This window comes from Harpia harpyja, chromosome 23 (assembly GCF_026419915.1).
Source record: "Harpia harpyja isolate bHarHar1 chromosome 23, bHarHar1 primary haplotype, whole genome shotgun sequence".
Classification (NCBI taxonomy): Eukaryota; Metazoa; Chordata; class Aves; order Accipitriformes; family Accipitridae; genus Harpia; species Harpia harpyja.
The window spans coordinates 11,993,014-12,010,183 of record NC_068962.1 but is presented as its reverse complement, the minus strand read 5'-3'; positions in this window follow the sequence as shown (position 1 = coordinate 12,010,183).

The following is a 17,170-nucleotide window of genomic DNA, read 5'->3' as shown; positions in this document are numbered from 1 at the left end:
GTACAATGTCACGATATGGGGACTAAAAAATTACAGCATGAAAATTTGAGAAAACGCTCTGTTACTAAACAGAAGGCTGCATTTTTTAAAAAGTCCATGTACACTGTGGTGTTTATCAACAAAAGTTGTTCATGTTGGAAATAATCTATTTTCTTGTCCTTATTGGCAGTAAGGACATATTGGAGCCTGATCAGAAATAAAATGATTTTTTTTCACAAATCCCTTTCATGATCCTCCAAATGAAGCCTAATGTAAGTGTATAGATATACATCTGAAATCTATTATTCATCCATTTTCAGTTGCCTAGCAATGGCACAACTGCAAAGGAAAGAACAGTATGTGGTGTGTAATACATTTTTTTTTATTGTTATCAATACTCTTGTGTCCATATAGTTCTTCATTATGATCTTGCCTGCCATCACATATAAATGATTTGATTTCCTTGACTTGTCAGACCCAAGCCACTTAGCTTGAAGTGAGATTTTTAACTAAGGAAGAAATACAAGATATTCCTATTACAAAATCAATTTTAATTTAGTTACGATATCAAAGCCTGCTTTGAATACATGCTCCATGAATTCAGCTGTGCTAATAGCAATGCTTAGGTCAGACTATCTGAACTAATTTTATAAAAATTCAAGGCTAAACACAACTTTTATGTCTGACTCAGCCTTTTTTTAATGTCATTAATTGCAAATTGACAGACTGTCTTTACCTGCTGTTCATCTAACCATAGTTTCTAAGTAAAGAATGAGGCCAGTCCTACTAAACCCTCAGGGGAGACCAGTGCCAAGTAGTTACCTGTGACAGCAGAAAAGAAATATAGACCTAGGTATTCCTAAGACTCAGCACTTTCTATACAATGAGCTTTACTTATTGTCACTCCTTTTTATCCTACACATAATCCTTATTAACGTTTTCATGTTACAGTTTTTAAATCATCATATATTTATGAAATAGAAAGGAAAGGAAATAAGTATAGCACTGTCCCTGTGAAGAATGCAAAACAGACCACCCCAGCCTGGCTCTGCATATGAATTTACAACTTCTTTTTTCCTCCCTGAGAAACAATGCATCATCATGCTGACCTAAAGCAAATAAACAAAAATCAGAAACAAAACTTCCTCTCCTCCTTCTTTTTTTTCATAGGCTACTGAAAACTAAAGCATTCTTGGCTATAGCATCTCTCTATATTATAGACTAGTGTCTCCAAAAAGCACTGAAGCATTGATTTATGTCACACAGCTCCACATAAATTTGGTGCTCTTTTCCTCTTCTTCGTTTATACCCCTCAGCATCAAGTCATAGGAACTCTCTGGACTTCAGTGGATCAAGGTGAAACAAAATCCTTAAAGGATGCAGAGGGACGCAGTAGTTTGAAGGACATGCTTCTGCTGGGCTCCGTCCTTTCCAGGTTGTGGGTTTAAAGCACTGCAGGATGTGTGGCAAAATAAATCGTGGTTCAGTACAGAATGAATGGCTCACCAATATGGTACTTTGCCATTTTCCCCGTGGGGTGGTGGAAAGGATGATCTGGTCCTTCTTCCCTCATAGAAAATGTCATCATCCCTCTTGAAGTTTTCTAGTAACTAAAAACTAAGAAATTGCCCTTTCTCCTCTTAACAATTTTAGTACTCCAGTATATAGCTGTTAGAGATATTTTCATGTCAGTCATAAGATTTAAGGAACTACTGAAGTTTTGCACTGTTGTATCAAGTCCTGAAGACGTACAAATTTCAACAGGATCTGGCTCACTTGTGTTGTGCGTATGTGTAAAGGTAGATGATTCATTAGCAGACCAAAATGGAAGCGAGACTATTGAAGTTACATAGATGAAGGGGTTTACCTGCTTGCCTGTACAGAGGACAGTTCTTGCGGGTTTCAAGAGGAAATATCTCAGTGTATCATGTTCCACAGGCTCCCTCCACCTGCGTTTGGGTCTCCAGTCTCTTTCAGTGCTGGGCAGAGAGGCTTTTTTCTCCATGGCTTGCTTATGTGGTTGTTAAAAGTTCACTACTTCAGTAGGACCCTATTTCATTCAGAACAGGTGTTAAGGGTAGAATATTGCCTGTGAGCTGAGGAATAATCAGCTATTTATCCTGGTTATGAGAAATCTATATTGTTCTTATTCTGTGGTAGGAGTCCCATGTAAGGTCAATTTACCTGACCTGGTATAAATGCCATAGGCATCACGTGTGCCAGCTAAGACAGGCATCCCTTTCAGTTTCTGCATTCACCTACTTTTGAATATTTTTGTCTGGCAGACAGTGCACAGAAATTTCATGATGGAGGATAAACAGCCTTAAGCAAATACAACATTTGAAGGATGGTGTAAATAGGAGAAAAGAGAGAAGTAAGTAGGATTAAAAAGTAGCAGACCCCCTGAGAGAAATTATTGCCTGGCAATTTAGAGTCATTTCCATTTTTAAGTAGTCCTTGTAAGGAAGAGCAAGAGTCATTTTCAGTCTAGCACGTGAATATTGAACTGATGGAGAAATGGCAAACTTTGCAGTGGCTTTGGCAGAGATCCAATTATTTTTTCCAGAGAGACCTTTTTCTGCTCCATACCTAAACTACATTTGTCTTAGAACTGCTTGAGTCTATTTTAAGGTAAACTAAGATCTCATTTAGCCTTGTGATATTTTCAAGCTTCACCAAGAAGCAGTGACAGTATGAAGAGATCAAAATTATTACACTCTAGTGAACAACAGCTCTGGGGAAAAGGACTTGGGTAAATAGATGCATGACATTAAAGCCAGTGCTTTAGTAACGCATGTACCTCTGGCACTTTGGCCTACGTGTCATTTTAGAGTGCTCCTAAATCTCCTACACAAAGCACCCGAGTATGCCCAAGGAAGGTGCGGAGGTACTGAGGGAATCACCTGCTGTGAACGGGCTGTCTGGCAAAAGCCAGGAGTGATTTATGTCCCTGTGCCTCTGAGGAACCTCCTCGAGAGTCGGCTGCTTGCTCCCACACTGCAGACAACTTGGCCCAGGCCTCCTCTAGCACCCTGACTGCAATCCCAAGGCATATGTCTGTAGCTATATATATTTGTGTCTTCCACTTCGAAGTGTCTGAAAAGAAGTGGCCCACAGAGCAGTGTATTTATAGACCGACAGTGGGAGCACACGTTGCGTGCTCTGAGGTCTGCCATGAGGTTAAGGGAAGGACAGTACTTGACGGGGCAAGGTTTGGGGTAGTCTGCAGATCTCTGGAGGGTGAAGGTGCCACATCTGGCAGGACGTCATCCCCGCCGCCTTTGAGGAACAAGGCCGGTAACAAGCTGTCGGAGCCACACTCAGCCTTTGTCTCTTGGATTCACTCCAAGGAGATTGCAGGAGGCCAGAGGACCCCTTCTTCAGCAATGTGGATGATCAGGACCCAGCAGCAAACCAGGAGCCTAGGTTACATGACGGCGTAAATATATTCCAAAATAGGTCAGACAACTCGCTGAAGGTGCCCTACTACTGGTTGAACAGAAAGGTCTCTGAAATTGAGTGGGTCTTCCATGCTTTGGGGTGATACACATAGTAATACTATGCTTCCATTATAGGCACAGATTGTAGACTTAGGGAAAATAAGGATAAGCTTGAAAAATTTATTTAAGGGCTTTATTCCTATGGAATTCTGCTAGAAAAAATCTGTGACCAGAGTAGCATGCTCATAGTCACACAGGAGTCGGTGGCAGAGGAGGGGAAGAATATGTGACTTATGAATGCCAAGATAATATCCCTACCACTTGGCTAACAGCTGTAAAAGCTATAACAGAACCTGGTCACTAATATAGTCACCCCAGAATGGAGTTGCAGCACCTATTTAGTCAAACGAGTCAATCATCAGCTCATTTCTCTCCTTCTTCTGAACCCTTTAGGTTAATAATTTTGTTTAATAAAACTGCTGTGTCTCTTCTTACTTGTAGGACATGGAAATTGCGTATATTTTTAGAGGCACCAGTGTTTAAAGAACACTGAAAAATTAAAAGGACCTTGTTATTTTTACATATGAGAGACAGCTTGAGAATTTGGATTTTATTTGGAAATCATATTTTAAAACTTGATTTAATCCAGGCAATGACAATGCACAAGCTGTTTAGTGTGGGGCCAATGCATGGCCAAGCAGTAGTTTTGTGAAGTTTGGCACAAAAGGAGGTAAAAAGCTTTTCTGGAGATTGCCAGCATCTCCAAGTCCATTTTAAAACGTAATGAAATAGCTTCTTGTTCTATTCCTATTCTTTCAGTTAAAAGGAAAAAAACTTTTTTTGCATACAATGGGAGCTACTGTACCTATTTTGATCACAATGGATGGGAATGTAGGGCAGTCTTATGTTGCAGTCAGTGGATGTAAAATCATGTTTCTGTGGCAGGACTACACCACGCACAAAAAACAGGGCAGGGATGCCCAACGCAGCACAAGCTGAGCTGCTCAGTTTAGCCTGGCAATGCATGTTTATTGAGCTGGTAAGAAGCTACAGCAGATCTAGAGAAGGGCGACTAAAATGATTAAAGAGATGGAGCAGGTGCCTACATAAAGAGATGAAAAAGGCTATAACTTCTGAGTTTGGAGAGGAAAAACTGAAGGGTTTTATGGTGAAAATATGTGGGTGCTGCTGAGTAAGATGAATGCAGACTATCATTCAACACATCCTGCAGTACAAGAACTAGATGGTGTTCAGTGAAACTAGCAGAAAATCGGTAGAAGCATATAGCATCATCAGGTTCGTGAAGGGATTCAATAAATTGTCAAAAATCCATAAACAGATACTAAAGGGGGATAGTCATGGATGTATCCTCTAGCAACATCTATCCAGTGATTGTGAATGCTGGGAGACAACCAAGAGAAATGGCCAGGGTTGCATGCTCTTCCTAAATAACTTTTCCCAGTGCCAGAAAGAATAGAGGGCTAGAGGGACCACTGGTCTGATGCACTGAGTGTTTCTTATGTTCATACTGCTGGACATACATGCTCTGGTGTAGCTGAAGTGTACCTAAAATGTTCTGTCACATGGTACAGACATATGGGTTTTTTTCTAGCAACAGAAAATGCAACTGTGAACTAGATTTAAAAGATGTTTGTAAGGGAGCTCTGTGTACCAGCTAAAGAGCAGAATTCAAGCACTGACATTTTACAGAGTGCAAGCCAAAATCTAGCTTGATGGACCTCCCCACTGTCTAGGTAAGCCTCAATTGACCTGGCTACAAAGAGGCTGACCATTCACAGTAAGCCACGGTAAGATTGATTTTTGCCCTAAGGAAACTAAACCCAAACTGTAAATTGATCTTGCCTTTATACATACAAAGGGCACATTGCCGATTCCACTGGTTGCTATCTGCTGAATCACTGCCATGTGTAAATCTTGAGGTAAAAATTCAAATAGAGCTTTCTAGTGCCACTGCGGCTGCCTATGTGTGACTGTGAGCAAGACACTTAAATTTTAAGGGTGCATCTTCAGGAGCTCTGGATCTGGCTCCATTAGTACGGGATTATTCAACTCTTCTGTAATTTTATTGGGAATTATGGCTATTCTGTAATAACATAAATGAAGCAATACTTTCTAAGATTGATCTAAGTGGCAATGCTGAGAGTTTAGACCATAACTTTTTCTATTCCTCACTTTCTCCTATCTCTAAAATGGAGACTCCAAGGCTTGCAGAACTTCTAATGTTATTAATGTTTGTACAGTGCTCAGACAAAAGACACCATACAAAGGCAAGAACTTATTGCTTTAATAAAAGTTCAGGGACCTGCCTTTTTTTTATTTGTTCCCATTTGACCTTTGAAAGGGGTGAAACCTGAACTTTCTACTGTTCCTAAATATCATTTCAGGTCTTATGATTTAAAACCTTTTATCTCTTTGCTTTAGCGTTAGTCACCATTAATGGCCGAAGCAAATACATCCTATCTGATGCTTTGAAATTGAGAATTAGGCAGTTTAAAAATAGTAATAGCTAGGGAATAGCCATACTTTAGCATTAACATTATTGGACCACAGAGCTTAACATAACTGGATTTTAAAATAGTAATTCCAGTGAACTCCTATGGTATTTAGTAATTCAAGAGCAACATTCTCCTACCTTGCCATTTCTTGTGCTCGCCGTCTCTCTTTTTGAGTAGCCAGGAGAATCATGCCACAAAAGCAATGTAGTTAGGTAAGAAGCCTTGGATATGGAGGCAGGTGTATGCAGTACCTGTACACTCTCATAGCTCAACAAAGACACAGCAGTTCCCAAATGAGAAAGTATCTTCCCAGAAGACACAGTTCTAATAAAATACGGTGTATTCTGTGGGCTGCAGCTTCAGCAGATGCAATTATTAACTGCAACCTGTTAAATTTTTAGAATACTATGGTGCTTGAAGATAAGTGGTTATCTGGCAGTGCAGAAGTTTGGTTCTCAATCAGGAGTTAGATAAGCAGAATGTTTAAGCCTGTCAGATCTCTTTTAAAAAGTAACGGGGTGATGACAGAAGGAACTTTTCTTTTGGGTTGTAAAGAGACTAGCACAAACAGTTCTGATATCATAAGACAACTTCAGTAAAGTTAGATACATCAGCATGACCATTTTTAATAGACTGTTTAGCATGACCATTTTTAATAGGAGTAAAATGTGGATTTCAGGAGTGTAATGCTGGCTGTGTATATCTTTAATGGTGTGTAAAATCATATTCAGCCATATAAAATATGTTTAAATTTGTATACAAAGAACTAAATTTGGAAAATGTTTACATAATATATTTAAGGAACCACTTTTTTGATAGCAAAACATGGATATTATTTTTAGAAGAACTAATGGGTCTTATTATATTGCCTGTTGTAGGAAAAATGCAAGGTGACATTGTCTTTTGAAAGAATCTTTAACATAAAGGATATTCTTCAAACTTATAGTCAATATACAGGAGAAGTTGTTTCTTCAGGAGACTTCACCTGCATAAAAGTCACTGTATCTTGCCATTAGAACTCACTGACAAATGTGTTTAATTTATGTTCAGTGTAATTGAACTACTCTGTCATTCCTTCCTGTTTGGACAGTTATGGCCACTTAGGAGTTTTACATCACTTTTAACCTTGGATGATACTGATTTTTCCTTTTGATCGTCCCTGGACAAAGAAACTATAACTTGGTTGTGCTCTCAGCAGTTTGTCTTTAGTGCCTTTCTTCTTCTTGGTTCATTTATCTATTTCCCAGTGTTTGTTGAATATAAGCTCCTTTAATAAAGGAAATGGAAAATCTCCATGCTCTTAATGATACCTCCCTTTAATTTTTTAAATATCTTTAAATTTCCCTATCATTTTTTCCATGCTGACATCTTCATTTGTCAGTGCTAACTAGCACATCATATTTGCCCATATAGTCTCATATTTGGCCCCTATCTTTTCATATCCATTGAGAATATAAATGCATCATAAAGCTTCCATTTATTACAGTATATCACCTCTCTTATATGTAAGCTTTTAGGCTTTTCCAGTTATTGGCATCTTAGGGTGTTCTTTTTCCTACAGACTGGTAACATCTTTCTGAAGGAGGCAAACATATATGAGGAATACAGTCCTGGATGGACAACCTCAGGCATCACCCTAGTGAGGCTCAGGGAGTAACTAACAGTGCTGAGCTCTCATCAGGTCTTAAAGGGGTGAGATAAAACCAATAATAAACCAGACTAGACCTTACAGAAGGGAGAAAACTTCGGTGGTTTCAGAGATATGTGTATGTACGTAAATATTCAGTCTCTTATGTGCTCTTCCAGCCTGACCGAATTTTTGAGAATTATCTGTAATACAGATGTAATACTTATATCTGAAAGCAATTGGACTCATATTTTGTACAATGTGAAAGAAGAAATGAAGAGGCCAGATGTCCAAGGAGGAAGTACTTCCTATCAAAGTGATTTCCCCATTTCTTGCCCCAATTCCATACAAAAGAAACTATAGAATGTTTCTGAACTTCTGCTGCTTCTTAACAAAAAAAACCAAGCAAAAAAATCAATTAAGAGATATTTTAATGAAAGGATTGACCATAAACAGGAATTTTTGTGTTAATAGGGTTTTTTTTTAACGTTCAGCTAGCAGAAAAGAAAAAAGAAAAAGAGAAAAAGAAAAAGACAAAAAGAAAAAGAAAAGGAAAAAATAAAATAAAAAAAAAGGAAGAAAAGAAGGGGGGGGGGGAGAAGGAAAGCCACTTACAGAGGAAGAAGCTTTTGTGATGAAAATAAAATTGCTAGCTATTGTTTGGCAGACACAGCCTGGGGAAGATGACTACTCACTAGCATTCTAACGCTGCTATTTAGTCATTTGTCCAAGACTGCTCATTAGCATTCCCAACCATGCATCAATTTGAAAATGTCTTTCTTTTAACTCATCAATATGGAAGCCCCATAGCGCACTTTATTTGCGTAATAGGTTCCTTCAAGATGTTCAAAATCAGTTGTGGCTCTTCTGGTTATATTCAAGTGACATCCACTCAAAGAAAAAAAAAAGTTTCTTTTAGCTAAATAATAAAAGCAGAAAGTGCAAAGAAATAATGTGTTCTGGACTGATTGCTTTAAGCAGTGACAAGAAACACATGGCATTCTCAGACGATATATAGAGCAGTATTGTCATCTTAAGAGCACAACATCCTTGTTCTTATTTAATCTGATTCCCAGATTCACCAGATATCCCCAAGAGAAGCACACCTGTATATGACATTATTTTGCTTGCTAAGAATATGTTTTTAAATGCTCAGTAAGTTTATCAGGTAAACATGCAATCAGTCCAGAGACTGATGAGTCCAGTTTTATTCAGAGCACAAAAATTTTCCTCCACATTACTCATCTTATTGATTTGGGTTTTTTTTCTGCTCTACCAGGAGCTGTAAAAAGCCCCCTTCCTTCTCCCACTCCCCCAGTAAACATTACCAGTGTAAAAGAATAGTGCTTTGGGAGGAGAAAATTCAATATATGTTTTGATACACCTATACTTGTACCTCACTTGCTCTGTTGTGCTGTGTTCAGATGCTATATGTTTTCTTTCATCTTGCACCATATGCTTCTCAGGAGAGACTGGATACCTATTTACCAGCAAGTCAGAGTGTTTCTTATAAGAGGATAAATCTCCTCCCTTTGGTATGAGAATTGATAACAACCCAACAGTTAGCAGGTTTCCAGAGTATATCTCATCATGTGTTCTGAGAAAAAACAGTTTGTGACTGTGAAATTTAACAAAATTGTAAAGCATTGGCTAAAACAGTAAGTATAAGGGTTCTGTAGCAGGTAAACTGGAACTGTAATCGGCAGGGGCATAAGCTGTCCTTGATAAGGCACAGTCACAGCATATTACTGCCTCATTTGCCTTCACGCAACTGGTTAAAGGCATTTTTTATAGCACAGCAGAATTTGTCTCCTTCCATCCCAGATTCCTGTAAAACAGAGCGGGAATATTTATGTACCTTCCAGGGCTGTAGCAAGGATTCACTAATTACATATAGATTGGTTTTCAAACGAGGTGACTCAACCACTTCGCTATCTCTCCACGCCTGCCCTGGCAGGGTCAGGACCTCGGGATCCTCCTTCCCCAGATTCTCTCTTCAGGGCTTTGGTGAAACGGTGAAGCAGGACATTCAGAGAATTTGCTTTGCTGTATGCTGCAAAGTATTTCAGGTGAATTACTAGATTATTTAGCAATAGTATAACAATACAGAAAAGCAGGGAACATGCTTGGAGCTGGCATCATAGTTGTCTATAGAACACACATTGCATGAGGCCAAAGATCTGAAAAGGTCTACAGATAAGAGGAGCCTCCTTGTAGCTTTCTCAGAGTTCAGGATGTGCTTTTCATCCAACCCTGCACTTCCATGCTGTCCTCTAGCCTCTTGGAGCATTCTCTTGACTCCTTCTGATGCATATTGCAACAGCTTTTCAAGGGGAATGTGTAGCTACACAGAAGACCCCCTATACCTGTAAAGTGTAAGAAGAAGGAAAAAAAGGACTGTGGAACCTCCATCACTTGGAAGTCAGCAAAGGAAATCTCAGCAAGGGAACCCATTGCGGGCAACTTTAAAATGCATGGTCTGAGCCATTTCCAGCAAATTTGTTCTTATGTATCTCAATTATTCATTGCAAAGTAAGTTTAATTGAACACAGGGTAGTACTTTCCTGTCTTAGGGGAAAAAACCAGTTATTTCCACACTTTAGCCATATGCAAAACTATTTCTTTGCAAAGGTTGATACAAGAGGAAATAATTCCTACAGTTTCAGAATTGCACATATGTACAGTTGTGAATCATTCCTGCCTTTAACATTTGACAGCATGTAAAGTAGATGGACTGTTTTTTGCTCATATTCACTACATATCTGCTTCCTCCTGACAATACAATTTTGGCTTCATAATAAATCCATGCTGCAAATCATCTTAAGAATTCTTGTCCCATAATTCACCCAAAGCTTTTTGACCTTGTTAACTGCAGATTTCAGAGTAGGTGTTTGAAATAAATGTCAGTCTTGCTGATGCGGCCTTCTTGTTTTCTCCCAAGAAGATAGCTTAATATGTTTAGACCTCTGGAAGTGACAGTCCTTCACAAATTTCAAGAGCCATCATTAATTTATTTTAATAATGAAAAGTGAAACAGCGTGTGACAACAACTTTTGTCCGGTATGCTAATGAAGCTCTCAGATCTGTAATGAAACATGGTTAAGTATGAAAGGAGGAACCAGAAGAAAACTACGTTACTAGTAATTTGGTATCCGTTAGATTGTCATTGCTGAGGTTGGTCTTAAAAAAACCCAGTGTACTGACCTCGTAACAATGAAGGGAAGTTATGCTTTTTACTTCATTGCTGGCAAACTTTAAAAAATGCAGTGTGTACCTAGAAAAGTCACTTCATCGAAGTCCTGCTTTTGTCCTGCTGAAGTCAATAGGCAAACTGCTATTATCAATAAGAGCAAGAAGGTGCTATAGTAAAGGCTTTATAGCAATTGGACTTAAATGACAATAGATAAGGGGTCAAATATGAACTCAGTCCTTTCAATTATTTTCTTTCCTATATGCATTAGCAGAACAAAATATTACAGGGGCAGATATTTTTCTTATTTCTACATCCTTTTTTCTTTGATGAAATAGAGGATGTGAGGAGAAAAGCTGCAGCCTTGGAAGGACTGTAGGTACCTGGTACCTTCAGTACTGAAATGTCCTACAAGCATCATCAGCTATACTGTCCTACCTGTAGGCCACACTTCCAGAACAGTCACAACCAGAAAAGAATGCTGTATAGGATTTTGCTGATGATAAATGAGATAAGATTGTAAGCACTAGGGACACCTGCAGAAGGATAGTGCTAAAAAATTTTTTTTTAAAAAATCCAACTATGTAATCATGATACAAACCTGTTGACTGCATCAGAAACCTCTATAAAAATTCCATAAGGTTGTGGCTGCGTATTGTAGAGTGTAAGATTATGGATAAAAAAAGTCGTGTTTTTAGGAGTTTGTGGGTGGTTTTGATATACAGTGAATGCTGGAGGCAGTACACCTGAAGTAAAGGAAGCAAGAAGTCATCGCTTTGTGCTGTATGAGAACTGCCAAGAACCCTCTTTGGTCTTCTCACACTCATACCAATCTCTGGACATGATGCTAAGCAGAGCATCTGAGATATCAGTGGTTCTTCTGAAGGATTTAAGCAATTCTAAATGAGTTAATATCTGCCAAGGTGTCTCGCTCCTTTTTGGAAGCAATTTCATGCGATTCTAAGCTGTGTCACTTTTTAAGTGAAAGTGATTCATGATGCATTGAAATGGAAATCTGAAAGAAATTGTTTCTGAATTTAATGCTCATGAGAGCAAATGACCTTAAGCGAGGCACGATGCAAACAGGAGCAAGACCGAGCAAACTGTCCTGGTAAGTTCTGGCTATCCTCCCTCTCCTTGAAAAACAAACTTCTATAGAGTTAGCCTTAGGTTTCTCTTGAATGAATCCAGACTATCTGCATTTGCCCAGGCTACACAAAAAAGAGTTATACTCAGTCTTTATGTTCAGTCTCTTTAATCAGCTTAAACCTGTTTTTTTTCCTGTTAGATTTGCGTCAGTGAATTCAGAGGCACCAAGTTAACAGAATTGATTTTAAAACAGATTTCAATTAAACCATGTAATTTATGACTTTAGAAAAGGCCTACTTGGCTCTATATGTAAAGGCAGGCACAGTAAGTGCACTGACACACAGCTTTTTTTTTTTTCAGACATATGACAGGCATCTTAAACATCTAACCTGAAGGTGTGAACACTCGCTCTGCTTTTCTGACAGTAACTTTCCAGAGATAGAGCTGCAGTAGCACCATTTGATCCTGTATAATTCTTGAAGTTCACTTTACCCTTCATGGTGGTTTGGGGTAGATTTGTGGTGCTTGAATGGACTCTTCCCTCATGGCATAGAGAACTGTGATTCTGTATCCCAGGTCCTGTATAAGAGCAGGCATGTTCTGTGTCTGATCTAGGCAGGATCGCTCAGATGGTCACAAGGAAATAAAAGATTATGATGGTGGTTCAGCATTTCAGATTCTTCCTTGAAGCTTAGAATGTAGCTTTATTTTATTTGGAATAACACAGTGTTTGTATGTGGCTCTCTTCTTTGAATTTGCTGCTACACTGAGCATGGAAAAACACAACTTTCCTCCTGTGTAAAATAAATGGTGACAACATGTAATTTTCTTCTTTGCAGCCCTTGCTATAATTTCCTTCCTTTCAAGCAATAGAGTAGTCATTTTGATAAAACCTTCTCCATTAGTCTTGTCACTATCTTGTTACTTGTGTGTAACTGTTGTATGACTGAACATCCTAATTGTTTGGAGAGGTACAGTTCACAGGTGGTTTGTACACAAAGTAAATATTTCCCACGAACATGTTATGGAAATAATTCACTGAAGCACTTCAGTTTCAGTGATCAAAAATAATATCCCTGCTGAAAATGTACTCAGTGTTCAATTCAAACATTACTACACACTTGGATTCCTTTCGGCAAATGAAGCCTTCTTTCCTAATTAACAGTGCTAACAAGAATATATATAGTTTTGTTTCATATATTACTGTTTCTATTATACTGGTAAAATATGACCTACTTCTCAGGGATAACTATGGTTTCAGGACAGGCTATTTCAGTTACAAAGCTGGAAGAAGTGAAGAATGACCATCTTCAGGCGGGCAGCTGCATTATCAGCAGCACTGGCCAAGGATGGTCAGCCATGGAGACAGAGCAGAGGAACAAGAGGTGGAGACACGGAGCTGGAGAAGGTATTCTGGCTAACCGTGGGAGCTTTCCTGGAGACCAAGTGATGCCAGGAAAGGATCTCCAGACTTTAGCTTGGGACCCACCTGGAACTCTTAGTCCTTTCTTCCCTACTTCATGAAACCACACTTTACCTTCAAAAATAAGCCCAAGCTTTCTGCTCCCTTCAAGTCTCCAGATGCTTTGACCCCCTCACCATGCTTGTTTGTACCCCTCCCCACCCCCTGCTTTAGCTCTGTGCTCTCTGTGATGCTTTTGGCCAGCGAACTACAATTACTGCTGGTTTACAGAAGTATCTTAAAGGTATTGCCTCTCCTGGTCCCAGCAGCCAAATCAGGAGGCAGCAGGTTCAAATTTTAGCAGGTTTTACAGAGGACAACTCTGCTCTTTTGCACACTAAGTTGAACTAGGCAGGGTTTTTTTGTTGCTATGGTGTTTTTCCATCATTCCCCCTTATCCTGTCTCTGGTGCCTCCCTCTCTTCTTGTCTTCCTTTTTCTTAGCATCTTCACCTTTCCTTGTTTTTATCAAACCACTTGATATCATTTAACCACACTTGTCATTCCTAATAGGCTGCTATACAGCATCATATCTTCATGATGTAACAGTGGGACACTGCAGTGGCCAATAAAAATACACTGGAGTAAATGACCCTTGTTGAGATAATACTCCTTTGCTGTCAAAAGAAGCAGGCAAGCACTATTGCTTCCTTCATGCGAAAGGATAGGAGTCTTCAGCCTAAAGAAAATGGATTGATAGAAGGAAATTGGACTGATTTATTCTTGCTTAGTCAGAGGCTGTCTTGCTTTCAGTCCTCCTGCAATAACAAAACAGCCTTACAAATTGGAAGGGTGCACAACAAATTTTTCTAACCAGAAAAGCAACCCATTTGGTTTAAAAACATGTAACAATACTTTAAATACTCAAGAAAAATGTCAACTAATTTCCCCAAGTTGTTTACTAATTTTAAAAATAATTATATGGATAGTTACTAATTATGCCCTTTGAAAAATGTGAGCTTTTATTTTTTCTTCTTGAAATTCCAATGGCACCTGAAACAATTTTTTTCCCCTCTTTGTTTACTGGAACCTATGTGATTCAAGTGCACTGCAGATGAATTTTTCTCCCTGGACTTCTATTCTAGCCCTGGTGTGGAAGGGTACAAAAATATTTAATTTCATGCTGCTGCTACATGATCATTAGCTAGCTTGGGCAACCCCATAATTATCAGTGGGGGATGTTAATTCAGAGCCCTACAGGCATTTCCCAGAGCATTAAGGTTCTTTTCAAAATATGGCTGGGACTTCAGTGTACTGAGAGCATATCTTCAAGACTGCATACCACTAAAGTTTTTCTCTTAAAAGTCCACATCTAATTAAAGAGTACTGGTTGTTAGAGAAATGCATATAGTCACTGTTGCTTTTAACAATAAAGCACGGCAGGTCACATTTGGGGACAGGAAGGGGGAGACACCTCTAGCCTTCAAAGAGATAAGGGAAAAAAATTGTTCTACACAGTGTTCACTTAGATGAACTCTGAAAAGAAACAGAAATGAAACTGGAAATTGTTAAATGCAAAACCAGTCAATAGCAAGTTAATGACATAAGTCAGTGAAAAAAGATTGATTTTTGTCCCTCCCTCATGCTGAGACTTAAATTTACAATTTGCTAACATAGCGATTAGACAACAGGTGGAATCCAACAAGTATGATTCACACTAAAGCAGTGTTTTGATGGAAAAACACTATATAATTTAGATTATGGTGTAAACATCCAGTCTTTCTGCATGAATCCACCCATGGATTCAGCCACAACAGAAGTTATGACTGCAAATAAAGAACAACTCTGTCCCAGCCATAATCAGTCCCTTAGAAAACACACAAAATCCCCTCCCTTCTGATATCCCAATTTGAAATGCTATGAACTATATCAAATTGAGAACAGAGGTGGTAATCCTCAAAGTTCAATTACAGAGTTCCCACTTCAGTAGTCTTGCTGGAACAATAAAGTAGCTTGAATGCAAGCTTCTTCATTAAAGTCAAGCTTGCCTCACATTCTGAGATATCTTTGACTGCTAATAGTTCTCTCACCGAAAAATGCATGAGGGCTCTGCTTAGAAATCACCAAGCTTATGATCAGCAGCCAGACATTTTGAGACCAATAATTTGTTGTTTTCAAATTACTTACTTTATTGCATTAGGGGCTATAAATAAATGAGGTCGCATTTGCTAGACAGATTATAAATGAGATGAAACTACAGCTGTGCCCATCTCTTGTCTAGCAACCAACAGACAGCTCCGCCTTCCCCCCAAAATACTCTACTTCTCTCAAACTGACCGCAATCACAAGAGGCAAAATCCATTATACCAGCAAGCTCCAGCTGGCAGCCTGGGGGCTGGATGCAATGTCAATGCGGAGATGACCACCTCTTGTTTTGGTTCATCACTGGAGTAAAAGCAAGCTGAAATTTTTCAAACAATCAAGAAAACCTTTGCAAAACAACACTGGGGAATGCAATTGTTGATTAAAATTTCTTCCCGGTGTAAAATTCATCCTGAGGAAACCTATGCATTTAGCAAAAGCTAACCACAAAAGCTTAAAAGTGATTATTCTTTTATGTTATCCTAAGATTGAACTAAATTTAAAACCTGGAACACAAAGCATTCCCGTAGCTTCATTTGGAAGACTTTGCTTCTTGTTCGTGATTCACAGGGGAATTAGTATTTCTTATTGGCTGTGTACTATGTGCAAGTGAGAGCTTTGAAAAACAGTAATAAGCCATTTTCTTCTGGTACACCCTGACGTTTATAAGTAGGCATCATACCAGGACTCTTTGTGAATTTTAATCCAGTTTGTATCCTATAAAAATAGCAGTACTTCATCCCTTATGAGCCTTTGCTGTATTATACTGCTGTATAGACTGAGCTGTTGAGGAGAGTGTTTAAGGAGAACCATTTAGTGCAGCTGGAAAGGGAAATGTGTTTTCTCTGAATTGAGAACATGAACAACTTGAAGACAGAAGAATACAGTCAGAAAAGGCAAAGAACTGAGAGTGACTAAGACAATTACAAATATTCACTCCCCAAAGGGACTGCAAAATCCAGAAGTATCTTTACATATCATTATTTTTACATTATTGTGGTATTTACTATTAAAGGAGCTCATTTCTCCTATGAACTGTGAACAGAAATTACTTTGCCTGCCACTGAAAAGACATATTTAGTTGAAAGCATTGTCTACCTGATAATTTTTAAGACAGAAGAAAGTTGTATAACTAATACTAAAAATGTGAGAAAATTTAACTTTGACAGCACAGCTGCTGATGCTGATTAATATTAAAGGAAGCTATGTTTATAAATGAGTGAAAAATAAATACTTACAGCTGATGCTCAGCTCATATACCGAATATACAGCAAAGCATGCTTTAGAGAACATGTTATATAATATATTTGTTACATGATATTCAAAATTATAAAGCTTCTCAGTCATTTTTCTTTATAAGTTGATGGATCTCAGGAGGCAGATACCTCCTTGAATATATGGAAATCTTGGCTGAGTTCCCAGAAGAGAGTTCTTTCTCCACCTGGCACCTGGAAAGGTCTTTCTGCCATTAGAACTTTAGAACTAGTATGTGTGTTTCCGTGTGCAACTATGTGTTCTCCAAGGGTGCCATAAACCAGAAAAGAGATGAACGCTTTCAGTGAACCAGTGTTAATTATACATTTTCACAATCTGCTTCTTATGACATGCTCTTCTACAGTCATTGGTATTTATGCTGTCATGCAGTCAGTGAAATAACAAATTAATGGCAAAGTAATGAGTTAATGAGAACTGCTAGTTAAAGAAGCACTAGGATAAAGCAGTCCAGTCAGTGGAGGGCCACCACGATAGTCAGGGGGCTGGAGCACATGATGTACAAGGAAAGGCT